The following is a 15503-nucleotide window of genomic DNA, read 5'->3' on the forward strand; positions in this document are numbered from 1 at the left end:
TTCTATAAAACAAATCCACCACTGTGCTCTAAAAGATATAAGTGAAGTACTAGAGCAAAACTATATAACTCAAAAGATATAAGTGAAGCACATAGAGTATTCTAATAATTTCTGAATCATGTGTGTCTCTCTCAAAAGGTGTGTACAGCAAAGATGATTGTGGTAAACTAAAAAGCAAAGACTCAAATCATACAAGACGCTCCAAGCAAAACACATATCATGTGGTGAATAAAAATATAGCTCCAAGTAAAGTTACCGATGGAAGTAGACGAAAGAGGGGATGCCTTCCGGGGCATCCCCAAGCTTTGGCTTTTTGGTGTCCTTAGATTATCTTGGGGGTGCCATGGGCATCCCCAAGCTTAGGCTCTTGCCACTCCTTGTTCCATAATCCATCAAATCCTTACCTAAAACTTGAAAACTTCACAACACAAAACTTAAAGTAGAAAATCTCATGAGCTCCGTTAGCGAAAGAAAACAAAAGACCACTTCAAGGTACTGTAATGAACTCATTCTTTATTTATATTGGTGTTAAACCTACTGTGTTCCAACTTCTCTATGGTTTATAAACTATTTTACTAGCCATAGATTCGTCAAAATAAGCAAACAACACACGAAAAACAGAACAGTCTGTAGTAATATGTAGCTAGCGCAATATCTAGAACCCCAAAAATTCTAAAATAAATTTCTGGACGTGAGGAATTTATATATTAATCATCTTAAAAAATAATTTACTAAATAGCACTTTCCAAATAAAAATTACAGCAGTTCTCGTGAGCGCTAAAGTTTCTGTTTTTTACAGCAAGATTAACAAGACTTTCCCCAAGTCTTCCCAATGGTTCTACTTGGCACAAAAACTAATTAAACACAAAAAAACAACCAAAACAGAGGCTAGATAAATTATTTATTACTAAACAGGAGCAAAAATCAAGGACTAAAAATAAAATTGGGTTTCCTCCCAACAAGCGCTATCGTTTAACGCCCCTAGCTAGGCATAAAAAGCAAGGATAGATCTAGGTATTGCCATCTTTGGTAGGTAATTCTTCAATGAGGCATCTACCATCCTTAGGAATTTCTTTCTTTTTATTGATTATCAAACTTTTAGGCAAAAGATCGAAAAATTCACTTGTAACAAATGGTTCCTTAATGATAGCAAAAAGATTGGGATGAATACTTATAGATTTGAGATCCGCAGTTTCCTTACTAGAAGATTCACCCTTATTTTTAGGAACATACATAAGCTTGGCAATTTTAGTGGGAGGACTTGGAGTATTCTTTACGGAAGAAAAAGCGTTTCCCAAGTTGGTAATAGTACCCTCAAGTTTATCGATTCTAGTGGAATCCTGATTTATTTTCTCATTAACTATAGGTTCCTTTTCTTTAATATTTTTCAAAGTGACTCCTACTTTAGATCCATATTGAGTGATTCGGTTGTGGATCTTTTTATCCAAATTTTCAATTAACTCTATAGTAGCAACCTTATTCTCAATAATTTCAAGTCTTTGCATTACATGCTCCAAAGTTAACGTAGTTCCATTAACCAAAAGAGGTGGTGAGCCAAACAAATCTATCATAGCATTATAAGAATCAAAAGTATGGCTACCCAAGAAGTTCCCTCCGGTAATGGTATCAAGGATATATCTGTACCAAGGAGTAGTGCCTACAGAAAAATTGCGAAGAAGAACAGAAGTAGATTGCTTCCTGGTAGTTCTATTTTGAGCATTGCAAATTCTATACCAAGCGTCTTTTAGATTTTCTCCCTCCCTTTGCTTAAAATTTAGAACTTCATTCTCGGGAGACAACAGAGAAGATAATGGACTAGCCATAACTACAAGCAAACAGAAAAGAGGCGAACAGAAAAGAGAGGGAGGATAGAGAGAGAGAGGGTGAATAAAACGGCAAGGGTGCAGTGGGGGAGAGGAAAACAAGAGGCAAATGGAAAATATTGTAATGCGGGAGATAAGGGTTTGTGATGGGTACTTGGTATGTTGACTTTTGCGTAGACCTCCCCGGCAATGGCGCCAGAAATCCTTCTTGCTACCTCTTGAGCACTGCGTTGGTTTTCCCTTGAAGAGGAAAGGGTGATGCAGCTAAGTAGCGTAAGTATTTCCCTCAGTTTTCGAGAACCAAGGTATTAATCCAGTAGGAGGCTACGAGCGAGTCCCTCGCACCTGCACAAAACAAATAAATCCTTGCAACCAACGCGATAAGGGGTTGTCAATATCTACACGGTCACTTACGAGAGTGGGATATGATAGATATGATAAGACAATATTTTTGGTATTTTTATGATAAAGATGCAAAGTAAAAAAAGGCAATGAAAATAACTAAGTGTTGGAAGATTAATATGATGAAGATAGACCCGGGGACCATAGGTTTCACTAGTGTCTTCTCTCAAGAGCATAAGTATTTTACGATGGGTGAACAAATTACTGTTGAGCAATTGACAGAATTGAGCATAGTTATGAGAATATCTAGGTATGATCATGTATATAGGCATCACGTCCAAGACAAGTAGACCGACTCCTGCCTGCATCTACTACTATTACTCCACACATCGATCGCTATTCAGCATGCATCTAGAGTATTAAGTTCATAAGAGCAAAGTAACGCCTTAAGCAAGATGACATGATGTAGAGGGATAAATTCATGCAATATGATAAAAAAACATCTTGTTATCCTCGATGGCAACAATACAATACGTGCCTTGCTGCCCCTACTATCACTGGGAAAGGACATCGCAAGATTGAACCCAAAGCTAAGCACTTCTCCCATTGCAAGAAAGATCAATCTAGTAGGCCAAACCAAACTGATAATTCAAAGAGACTTGCAAAGATAACCAATCATACATAAAATAATTCAGAGAAGATTCAAATATTGTTCATAGATAAACTTGATCATAAACCCACAATTCATCGGTCTCAACAAACACACCGCAAAAGAAGATTACATCGAATAGATCTCCACAAGAGAGGGGGAGAACTTTGTATTGAGATCCAAAAAGAGAGAAGAAGCCATATAGCTAATAACTATGGACCCGTAGGTCTGAGGTAAACTACTCACACTTCATCGGAAGGGCTATGGTGTTGATGTAGAAGCCCTCCGTGATCGATGCCCCCTCCGACGAAGCTCCGGAACAGGCCCCAAGATGGGATCTCATGGATACAAAAAGTTACGGCGGTGGAATTAGGGTTTTGGCTCCATATCTGATCGTTTGGGGGTACGTAGGTATATATAGGAGGAAGAAGTACGTCAGTGGAGCAACAGGGGGCCCACGAGGGTGGAGGGCGCGCCTGGGGGGGGGGGGGGGTAGGCGCGCCCCCTACCTCATGGCCTCCCTGTTGGTTGCTTGACGTAGGGTCCAAGTCTCCTGGATCTTGTTCGTTCCAAAAATCACGTTCCCGAAGGTTTCATTCCGTTTGGACTCCGTTTGATATTCCTTTTCTTCGAAATCGTAAAATAGGCAAAAAACAACAATTCTGGGCTGGGCCTCCGGTTAATAGGTTAGTCCCAAAAATAATATATAAGTGTATAATAAAGCCCAATAATGTCCAAAACAGTAGATAATATAGCATGGAGTAATCAAAAATTATAGATACGCTGGAGACGTATCAAGTATTTTCATGTATTTGGGTGCAAATGTTTCATCCTCAACAAAAGAGAACGGTTAGGAAAATTTCAATCCAAAACCATTGAGGGTATATTTGTTGGCTATGGATCAAACTCTCACGCCTATAGAGTCTACAACAAATCAAATGGATGTGTTGTAGAAACTTGTGACGTGGTGTTTGATGAATTTAATGGCTCCCATGGGGAGCAAGTTGATCTAAGTGATGTAGGTGAAGAAGATTCTTCTCAAGATATCTTGACCATGGGTGTTGCTGCACTTCTTCCAATGGAACAAGAACCTCATGATGATGAAGAAGAAGATGGAAGCTTCACGCATCATCAAACTACTTCAACACCCATACCACCACAAGCTCCTATTGCTCAACTAATGCTCGTAGACCAAGTACAAGATGATGATCAAGTTCCTCTTCATAATAATCATCAAGAACAAGATCATACTCAAGGGCAAGAACAAGAAAGTGCAATCATTGACGATGAACCTCAACAAATGCAAAATGAAGAAGAAGATCTTCCACCACACATTAAGATCCATATGTTGAGGACGTGTATGATGGACATGAAGTTGAGCCTCGTGAAACTCTTACCTCCATCATGCCTCGAGTGGCCGGTCGTGTTGATGTTGACAAAATTCTCACCGGCATATCGGAAGGTAGAGTCACTCATAAACATTTGACAAACTTTTGTGCTCACTTCTTGTTTGTGTCTAGTGTTGAGCCTCTCAAGGTACAAGATGCATTGATAGACAACGATTGGCTCGTTGCTATCCAAGAAGAGTTAAACAGTTTTGAACACAACCAAGTGTGGTCCTTAGTCAAGAGGCCAACTACCGAGCACAACGTCATTGGAACAAAATGGATTTTCAAGAACAAGCAAGATGAGAATGGTGTCATCATCCGTAACAAGGCAAGGTTACTAGCACAAGGGTACTCACAAGTTGAAGGTTTGGACTTTGGTGAGACCTTTGCCCCCGTTGCCCGTCTTGAATCCATTCGTATCTTACTTGCTTATGCCGCTTTCAGTGGTTTTACATTACATCAAATAGATGTGAAGAGTGCTTTCCTTAATGGTCCTCAACAAGAAGAAGTATATGTATCACAACCACCTGGGTTCGTTGATCCCGATCACAAAGACTATGTGTATAAAATTCATAAGGCTTTGTATGGCCTCAAACAAGCACCTCGTGCTTGGTATGATCATCTTAAGAAGTTTTTACTCGATGATGGTTTTGTGAGAGGGGTGATCGATCCCACTCTTTTTACTAAGAGGGACAAGGATGATTTGATCTTACGCCAAACCTATGTAGATGATATCATTTTTGGTTCTCCTAACATTCATTTGTGCAAGAAGTTTGCGGCTTCCATGGCCAAGAATTTTGAGATGTCACTCAATGCGGATTTGAAGTTCTTCCTTGGATTTCAAATTCAACAATTTCAAGAACGAATTTTCTCGTCTCAAGCAAAATACCTCAAGGATATCCTAGAGAAATTTGGCATGTCTGATGCTAGTCCATGTAAGACACCCATGCCAACCAAAACTGTACTCACTAAAGACACAAACGGTATCCCTTTTGACCCATCTAAATACCGCTCTATGATTGGTTCATTGCTTTATCTTTGTGCATCTAGACCAGACATCAAGTTTAGTGTATGCATGTGTGCTAGATTTCAAGCTTCCCCTAGGGAAAGTCATCATAAGGCGGTTAAGCACATTCTTAGATACCTTGTTCACACCCAAAAGTTGGGTCTATGGTACCCCAAGGATGCTAAGTTTGATCTCCTTGGGTACACAGATGCGGATTGGACTGGCGACAAAGTGGATCGTAAGTCCACCTCTGGCGCATGTCAGTTTCTTGGATGCTCCTTGGTAAGTTGGTCCTCGATGAAACAAAATTGTGTTGCCCTCTCCACCGCAGAAGCTGAATACATTGCAACCGCCAGTTGTGCCACTCAATTACTATGGATGAGGCAAACTTTGAAGGATTACGGTATCACCTATAGACATGTGCCTCTTCTATGTGATAATGAAAGTGCCATCAATATTGCCGAGAACCCCAAAGATCATACCCGCACCAAGCATATTGATATTAGGTATCACTTCTTGAGAGATCATGTGGAAAAGGGTGATATTGACATTGCTCATGTTGGCACAGATATGCAACTTGCAGATATTTTCACCAAACCATTGGACGAAGCAAGGTTTTGTCAACTTAGGCATGAACTTGGTATCTTGGAGCTTGACAATATTATGTGAAATCTAGTACCCATTCATGCATGAACTTAATGTCTTGTCTTGATGTAGGCATATATTTAGGGGGAGACATTCAATTCATGAGTATTCTCACCCTACATAATGCATAAATAGAACAAACACTCTCAAAGTTATCATGGCTCGAACTATGGTGCTTTAACATGATGGAGTCGAGAATATATGCCCAAAGTCTACATCTTTGCGGTACTATATTCCATATGCTCAAACATGGTGACCTCGGTCACCGCTTGTGCATTGCTTATGTGGACCTTTCATTACTTATTTTGGTTGGGTTGTTATTACATCTTAGTATGGCCTTCGATTACTCAGTCCCCCATAATTCTCTAAAAACTCCTTGGCAGAGCCTGTTGGGTTTCGTAGTAATTTCAAAATTTTCCTATGCACACGCAAGATCATGTGATGCATAGCAACGAGAGGGGAGAGTATGATCTACATACCTAGTAGATCGGCAACGGAAGCGTTTGGTTGATGTAGTTGTACATCTTCACGATCCGACCGATCAAGCACCGAAACTACGGCACCTCCGAGTTCTAGCACACGTTCAGCTCGATGACGATCCCCGGACTCCGATCCAGCAAAGTGTCAGGGAAGAGTTCCGTCAGCACGACGGCGTGGTGACGATCTTGACGTGCTACTGCCGCAGGGCTTCGCCTAAGCACCGCAACAATATTATCGAGGACTATGGTGGCTGGGGGTGCCGCACACGGCTAAGAAATAGATCACGTGGATCAACTTGTGTGTCTCTGGGGTGCCCCTGCCTCCGTATATAAAGGACTAAGGGGGGAGGCTGGCCGGCCAAGGAGGGTGCGCCAGGAGAGTCCTACTCCCTCTGGGAGTAGGACCCCCCCCCCAATCCTAGTTGGAATAGGATTCGTGGAGGGGGAAAAGAGAGAGGGGGGGCCGGCCACCTCTCCTTGTCCTAATAGGACCAGGGGAGGGGGGGGGAGGCGCGCGGCCCATCTTGGGCTGCCCCTTCTCTTTTCCACTAAAGCCCACTAAGGCCCATATAGCTCCCGGGGGGTTCCGGTAACCTCCCGGTACTCCGGTAAAATCCTGATTTCACCCGGAACACTTCCGATATCCAAACATAGGCTTCCAATATATCAATCTTTATGTCTCGACCATTTCGAGACTCCTCGTCATGTCCGTGATCACATCCAGGACTCCGAACAACCTTTGGTACATCAAAATGCATAAACTCATAATATAACTGTCATCGTAACCTTAAGCGTGCGGACCCTACGGGTTCGAGAACAATGTAGACATGACCGAGACACGTCTCCGGTCAATAACCAATAGCGGGACCTGGATGCCCATATTGGCTCCTACATATTCTACGAAGATCTTTATCGGTCAGACCGCATAACAACATACGTTGTTCCCTTTGTCATCGGTATGTTACTTGCCCGAGATTCGATCGTCGGTATTCCAAATACCTAGTTCAATCTCGTTACCGGCAAGTCTCTTTACTCGTTCTGTAATACATCATCCCGCAACTAACTTATTAGTTGCAATGCTCGCAAGGCTTAAGTGATGTGCATTACCGAGAGGGCCCAGAGATACATCTCCGACAATCGGAGTGACAAATCCTAATCTCGAAATACGCCAACCCAACATGTACCTTTGGAGACACCTGTAGTACTCATTTATAATCACCCAATTACGTTGTGACGTTTGGTAGCACCCAAAGTGTTCCTCCGGCAAACGGGAGTTGCATAATCTCATAGTTATAGGAACATGTATAAGTCATGAAGAAAGCAATAGCAACATACTAAACGATCGGGTGCTAAGCTAATGGAATGGGTCATGTCAATCAGATCATTCACTTAATGATGTGATCCTGTTAATCAAATAACAACTCATTGTTCATGGTTAGGAAACATAACCATCTTTGATTAACGAGCTAGTCAAGTAGAGGCATACTAGTGACACTTTGTTTGTCTATGTATTCACACATGTATTATGTTTCCGGTTAATACAATTCTACCATGAATAATAAACATTTATCATGATATAAGGAAATAAATAATAACTTTATTATTGCCTCTAGGGAATATTTCCTTCAGTCTCCCACTTGCACTAGAGTCAATAATCTAGATTACACAGTAATGATTCTCACACCCATGGAGCCTTGGTGCTGATCATGTTTTGCTCGTGGAAGAGGCTTAGTCAACGGGTCTGCAACATTCAGATCAGTATGTATCTTGCAAATCTCTATGTCTCCCACCTGGACTAGATCCCGGATGGAATTGAAGCGTCTCTTGATGTGCTTGGTTCTCTTGTGAAATCTGGATTCCTTTGCCAAGGCAATTGCACCAGTATTGTCACAAAAGATTTTCATTGGACCCGATGCACTAGGTATGACACCTAGATCGGATATGAACTCCTTCATCCAGACTCCTTCATTTGCTGCTTCCGAAGCAGCTATGTACTCCACTTCACATGTAGATCCCGCTACAACGCTTTGTTTAGAACTGCACCAACTTACAGCCCCACCGTTTAATGTAAACACGTATCCGGTTTGCGATTTAGAATCGTCCGGATCTGTGTCAAAGCTTGCATCAACGTACCCTTTAAGGTGAGCTCTTTGTCACCTCCATATACGAGAAACATATCCTTAGTCCTTTTCAGGTATTTCAGGATGTTCTTGACCGCTGTCCAGTGATCCACTCCTGGATTACTTTGGTACCTCCCTGCTAGACTTATAGCAAGGCACACATCAGGTCTGGTACACAGCATTGCATACATGATAGATCCTATGGCTGATGTATAGAGAACATCTTTCATATTCTCTCTATCTTCTGCAGTGGTCGGGCATTGAGTCTTACTCAACTTCACACCTTGTAACACAGGCAAGAACCCTTTCTTTGCTTGATCCATTTTGAACTTCTTCAAAATTTTGTCAAGGTATGTGGTTTGTGAAAGTCCAATTAAGCGTTTTGATCTATCTCTATAGATCTTAATGCCTAATATGTAAGCAGCTTCACCGAGGTCTTTCATTGAAAAACTCTTATTCAAGTATCCCTTTATGCTATCTAGTAATTCTACATCATTTCCAATTAGTAATATGTCATCCACATATAATATCAGAAATGCTACAGAGCTCCCACTCACTTTCTTGTAAATACAGGCTTCTCCAAAAGTCTGTATAAAACCAAATGCTTTGATCACACTATCAAAACGTTTATTCCAACTCCGAGAGGCTTGCACCAGTCCATAAATGGATCGCTGGAGCTTGCACACTTTGTTAGCTCCCTTTGGATCGACAAAACCTTCTGGTTGCATCATATACAACTCTTCTTCCAGAAATCCATTCAGGAATGCAGTTTTGACATCCATCTGCCAAATTTCATAATCATAAAATGCGGCAATTGCTAACATGATTCGGACAGACTTAAGCATCGCTACGGGTGAGAAGGTCTCATCGTAGTCAATCCCTTGAACTTGCCGAAAACCTTTTGCGACAAGTCGAGCTTTGTAGACAGTAATATTACCGTCAGCGTCAGTCTTCTTCTTGAAGATCCATTTATTCTCAATTGCTTGCCGATCATCGGGCAAGTCAACCAAAGTCCATACTTTGTTTTCATACATGGATCCCATCTCAGATTTCATGGCTTCAAGCCACTTTGCGGAATCTGGGCTCACCATTGCTTCTTCATAGTTCGTAGGTTCATCATGATCTAGCATCATGACTTCCAGAACGGGATTACCGTACCACTCTGGCGTGGATCTTACTCTGGTTGATCTATGAGGTTCAGTAGTATCTTGTTCTGAAGTTTCATGATCATTATCATTAACTTCCTCACTAACTGGTGTAGGTGTCACAGAAACAGTTTTCTGTGATGTACTACTTTCCAATAAGGGAGCAGGTATAGTTACCTCGTCAAGTTCTACTTTCCTCCCACTCACTTCTTTCGAGAGAAACTCCTTCTCTAGAAAGTTTCCGAATTTAGCAACAAAAGTCTTGCCTTCGGATCTGTGATAGAAGGTGTATCCAATAGTCTCCTTTGGATATCCTATGAAGACACATTTCTCCGATTTGGGTTCGAGCTTATCAGGTTGAAGCTTTTTCACATAAGCATCGCAGCCCCAAACTTTCAGAAATGACAACTTTGGTTTCTTGCCAAACCACAGTTCATAAGGCGTCGTCTCAACGGATTTTGATGGTGCCCTATTTAACGTGAATGCGGCCGTCTCTAGAGCGTATCCCCAAAACGATAGCGGTAAATCAGTAAGAGACATCATAGATCGCACCATATCCAGTAAAGTACGATTACGACGTTCGGATACACCATTACGCTGTGGTGTTCCGGGTGGCGTGAGTTGCGAAACTATTCCACAATTTTTCAAATGTACACCAAACTCGTAACTCAAATATTCTCCTCCATGATCAGATCGTAGAAACTTTATTTTCTTGTTACAATGATTTTCAACTTCACTCTGAAATTCCTTGAACTTTTCAAACGTTTCAGACTTATGTTTCATTAAGTAGATATACCCATATCTGCTTAAATCATCTGTGAAGGTGAGAAAATAACGATATCCGCCACGAGCCTCAATATTCATCGGACCACATACATCTGTATGTATGATTTCCAACAAATCTGTTGCTCTCTCCATAGTACCGGAGAACGGTGTTTTAGTCATCTTGCCTATGAGGCACGGTTCGCAAGTACCAAGTGATTCATAATCAAGTGGTTCCAAAAGTCCATCAGTATGGAGTTTCTTCACGCTCTTTACACCGATATGACCTAAACGGCAGTGCCACAAATAAGTTGCACTATCATTATCAACTCTACATCTTTTGGTTTCAACATTATGAATATGTGTATTACTACTATCGAGATTTAACAAGAATGGACCACTCTTCAAGGGTGCATGACCATAAAAGATATTACTCATATAAATAGAACAACCATTATTCTCCGATTTAAATGAATAACCGTCTCGCATCAAACAAGATCCAGATATAATGTTCATGCTCAACGCTAGCACCAAATAACAATTATTCAGGTCTAATATTAATCCCGAAGGTAGATGTAGAGGTAGCATGCCGACTGCGATCACATCGAGTTTGGAACCGTTTCCCACGCGCATCGTCACCTCGTCCTTAGCCAATCTTCGCTTAATCCGTAGTCCCTGTTTCGAGTTGCAAATATTAGCAACAGAACCAGTATCAAATACCTAGGTGCTACTGCGAGCATTAGTAAGGTACACATCAATAACATGTATATCACATATACCTTTGTTCACCTTGCCATCCTTCTTATCCGCCAAATACTTGGGGCAGTTCCGCTTCTAGTGACCAGTCTGCTTGCAATAGAAGCACTCAGTTTCAGGCTTAGGTCCAGTTTTGGGTTTCTTCTCTTGAGTAGCAACTTGCTTGCCGTTCTTTTTGAAGTTCCCCTTCTTCTTCCCTTTGCCCTTTTTCTTGAAACTAGTGGTCTTGTTGACCATCAACACTTGATGCTCCTTCTTGATTTCTACCTCCGCAGCTTTCAGCATCGCGAAGAGCTCGGGAATAGTCTTATTCATCCCTTGCATATTATAGTTCATCACGAAGCTCTTGTAGCTTGGTGGCAATGATTGGAGAATTCTGTCAATGACGCAGTCATCCAGAAGATTAACTCCCAACTGAATCATGTGATTATTATACCCAGACATTTTGAGTATATGCTCACTGACAGAACTGTTCTCCTCCATCTTGCAGCTATAGAACTTATTGGAGACTTCGTATCTCTCAATCCGGGCATTTGCTTGAAATATTAACTTCAACTCCTGGAACATCTCATATGCTCCATGACGTTCAAAACGTCGTTGAAGTCCCGATTCTAAGCCGTAAAGCATGGCACACTGAACTATCGAGTAGTCATCAGCTTTGCTCTGCCAGACGTTCATAACATCCGGCGTTGCTCCTGCAGCAGGCCTGGCACCCAGCGGTGCTTCCAGGACGTAATTCTTCTGTGCAGCAATGAGGATAATCCTCAAGTTACGGACCTAGTCCGTGTAGTTGCTACCATCATCTTTCAACTTTGCTTTCTCAAGGAACGCATTAAAATTCAACGAAACAACAACACGAGCCATCTATCTACAATCAACATAAACAAGCAAGATACTATCAGGGACTAAGTTCATGATAAATTTAAGTTCAATTAATCATATTACTTAAGAACTCCCACTTAGATAGACATCCCTCTAATCCTCTAAGTGATCACGTGATCCAAATCAACTAAACCATGTCCGATCATCACGTGAGATGGAGTAGTTTCATTGGTGAACATCTTTATGTTGATCATATCTACTATATGATTCACGCTCGACCTTTCGGTCTCCGTGTTCCGAGGCCATATCTGTATATGCTTGGCTCGTCAAGTTTAACCTGAGTATTTCGCGTGTGCAACTATTTTGCACCCGTTGTATTTGAACGTAGAACCTATCACACCCGATCATCACGTGGTGTCTCAGCACGAAGAACTTTCGCAACGGTGCATACTCAGGGAGAACACTACTTGATAATTTGGTGAGAGATCATCTTATAATGCTACCGTCAATCAAAGCAAGATAAGATGCATAAAGGATAAACATCACATGCAATCAATATAAGTGATATGATATGGCCATCATCATCTTGTGCTTGTGATCTCCATCTCCGAAGCACCGTCGTGATCACCATCGTCATCGGCATGACACCTTGATCTCCATCATAGCATCGTTGTCGTCTCGCCAAGCTTATGCTTCCACGACTATCGCTACCGTTTAGTGATAAAGTAAAGCATTACATCGCGATTGCATTGCATACAATAAAGCGACAACGATATGGCTCCTGCCGGTTGCCGATAACTCGGTTACAAAACATGATCATCTCATACAATAAAATTAAGCATCATGCCTTGACCATATCACATCACAACATGCCCTACAAAAACAAGTTAGACGTCCTCTACTTTGTTGTTGCAAGTTTTACGTGGCTGCTACGGGCTTAAGTAAGAACCAATCTCACCTACGCATCAAAACCACAACGATAGTTTGTCAATTTGACTCCGTTTTAACCTTCGCAAGGACCGGGCGTAGCCATACTCGGTTCAACTAAAGTTGGAGAAACTGTCACCCACAAGCCACCTCTGTGCAAAGCACGTCGGGAGAACCGGTCTCGCGTAAGCGTACGCGTAATGTCGATCTGGGCCGCTTCATCCAACAATATCGCCGAACCAAAGTATGACATGCTGGTAGGCAGTATGACTTATATCGCCCACAACTCACTTGTGTTCTACTCGTGCATATAACATCAACATATAAAACCTAGGCTCTGATGCCACTGTTGGGTTTCGTAGTAATTTCAAAATTTTCCTACGCACACGCAAGATCATGTGATGCATAGCAACGAGAGGGGAGAGTATGATCTACATACCTAGTAGATCGACAACGGAAGCGTTTGGTTGATGTAGTTCTACGTCTTCACGATCCGACCGATCAAGCACCGAAACTACGGCACCTCCGAGTTCTAGCACACGTTCAGCTCGATGACGATCCCCGGACTCCGATCCAGCAAAGTGTCGGGGAAGAGTTCCGTCAGCACGACGGCGTGGTGACGATCTTGACGTTCTACTGCTGCAGGGCTTCGCCTAAGCACTGCAACAATATTATCGAGGACTATGGTGGCTGGGGGCGCCGCACACTGCTAAGAAATAGATCACGTGGATCAACTTGTGTGTCTCTGGGGTGCCCCTGCCTCCGTATATAAAGGACTAAGGGGGGGAGGCTGGCCAGCCAAGGAGGGTGCGCCAGGAGAGTCCTACTCCCTCTAGGAGTAGGATTCCCCCCAATCCTAGTTGGAATAGGATTCATGGAGGGGGAAAAGAGAGAGGGGGGGCCGGCCACCTCTCCTTGTCCTAATAGGACTAGGGGAGGGGGGGAGGCACGCGGCCCATCTTGGGCTGCCCCTTCTCTTTTCCACTAAAGCCCACTAAGGCCCATATAGCTCCCGGGGGGTTCCGGTAACCTCCCGGTACTCCGGTAAAATCCCGATTTCACCCGGAACACTTCCGATATCCAAACATAGGCTTCCAATATATCAATCTTTATGTCTCGACCATTTCGAGACTCCTCGTCATGTCCGTGATCACATCCGGGACTCCGAACAACCTTCGGTACATCAAAATGCATAAACTCATAATATAACTGTCATCGTAACCTTAAGCGTGCGGACCATACGGGTTCGAGAACAATGTAGACATGACCGAGACACATCTCCGGTCAATAACCAATAGCGGGACCTGGATGCCCATATTGGCTCCTACATATTCTACGAAGATCTTTATCGGTCAGACCGCATAACAACATACGTCGTTCCCTTTGTCATCGGTATGTTACTTGCCCGAGATTCGATCGTCGGTATTCCAAATACCTAGTTCAATCTCATTACCGGCAAGTCTCTTTACTCGTTCTGTAATACATCATCCCGCAACTAACTTATTAGTTGCAATGCTTGCAAGGCTTAAGTGATGTGCATTACCGAGAGGGCCCAGAGATACCTCTCCGACAATCGGAGTGACAAATCCTAATCTCGAAATACGCCAACCCAACATGTACCTTTGGAGACACCTGTAGTACTCCTTTATAATCACCCAGTTACGTTGTGACGTTTGGTAGCACCCAAAGTGTTCCTCCGGCAAACGGGAGTTGCATAATCTCATAGTTATAGGAACATGTATAAGTCATGAAGAAAGCAATAGCAACATACTAAACGATCGGGTGCTAAGCTAATGGAATGGGTCATGTCAATCAGATCATTCACTTAATGATGTGATCCCGTTAATCGAATAACAACTCATTGTTCATGGTTAGGAAACATAACCATCTTTGATTAACGAGCTAGTCAAGTAGAGACATACTAGTGACACTTTGTTTCTCTATGTATTCACACATGTATTATGTTTCCGGTTAATACAATTCTAGCATGAATAATAAACATTTATCATGATATAAGGAAATAAATAATAACTTTATTATTGCCTCTAGGGCATATTTCCTTCAGAGTCTATATCAAATCATATTTGTTGGCTCCTTCCAAATCTCTACCCTGCCTGGTCTTGTTGTCCAGTGGCCGGACATCCGGCTCCTAAGCCGGACATCCGGGCCCTGGAGCAAATTCTTCTGAGCTCAAACTACAATCGTGCACTTTCAGTGGCCGGACATCTGGGCTCTAGCCGGACATCCAAGCCCTGTACATATTGCTCTTTGACCCCCACACGCTGGATGTCCAGACTTATCCCCGGATGTCCGGCCCATTGGCCCCTGTTTGGCTGCTCTCTAACCTCCGCTCGCCGGATATCCGGGCCAGGCCCCGGATGTCCGGCCTGTAGCCCACATCGACATATAACAGGGGCGGGACCTGAGATTTGGGGGCAGTTCCTCACTCAGTCCGTTTCTCTCCCCATCTCGCCTGACAGCCGCCGCCGCCGGGCCGTGCTCCGGCGCTGCCCCGGCTCTCTCCTCCGACCTCCGGCCCCGATCTCCTGCCCACGGATTATCCTCCTCCTGATCTGCGGTTCTATCCAATCCATTTCTTGGGTTGTGGTGTGAATCTCTCGGGAGGGACCGGTGTACTG

This window comes from Triticum urartu, chromosome 1A (genome assembly GCF_056163025.1).
Source record: "Triticum urartu cultivar PI428250 chromosome 1A, HENAU_Tu73, whole genome shotgun sequence".
In the NCBI taxonomy this organism is placed as follows: domain Eukaryota; kingdom Viridiplantae; phylum Streptophyta; class Magnoliopsida; order Poales; family Poaceae; genus Triticum; species Triticum urartu.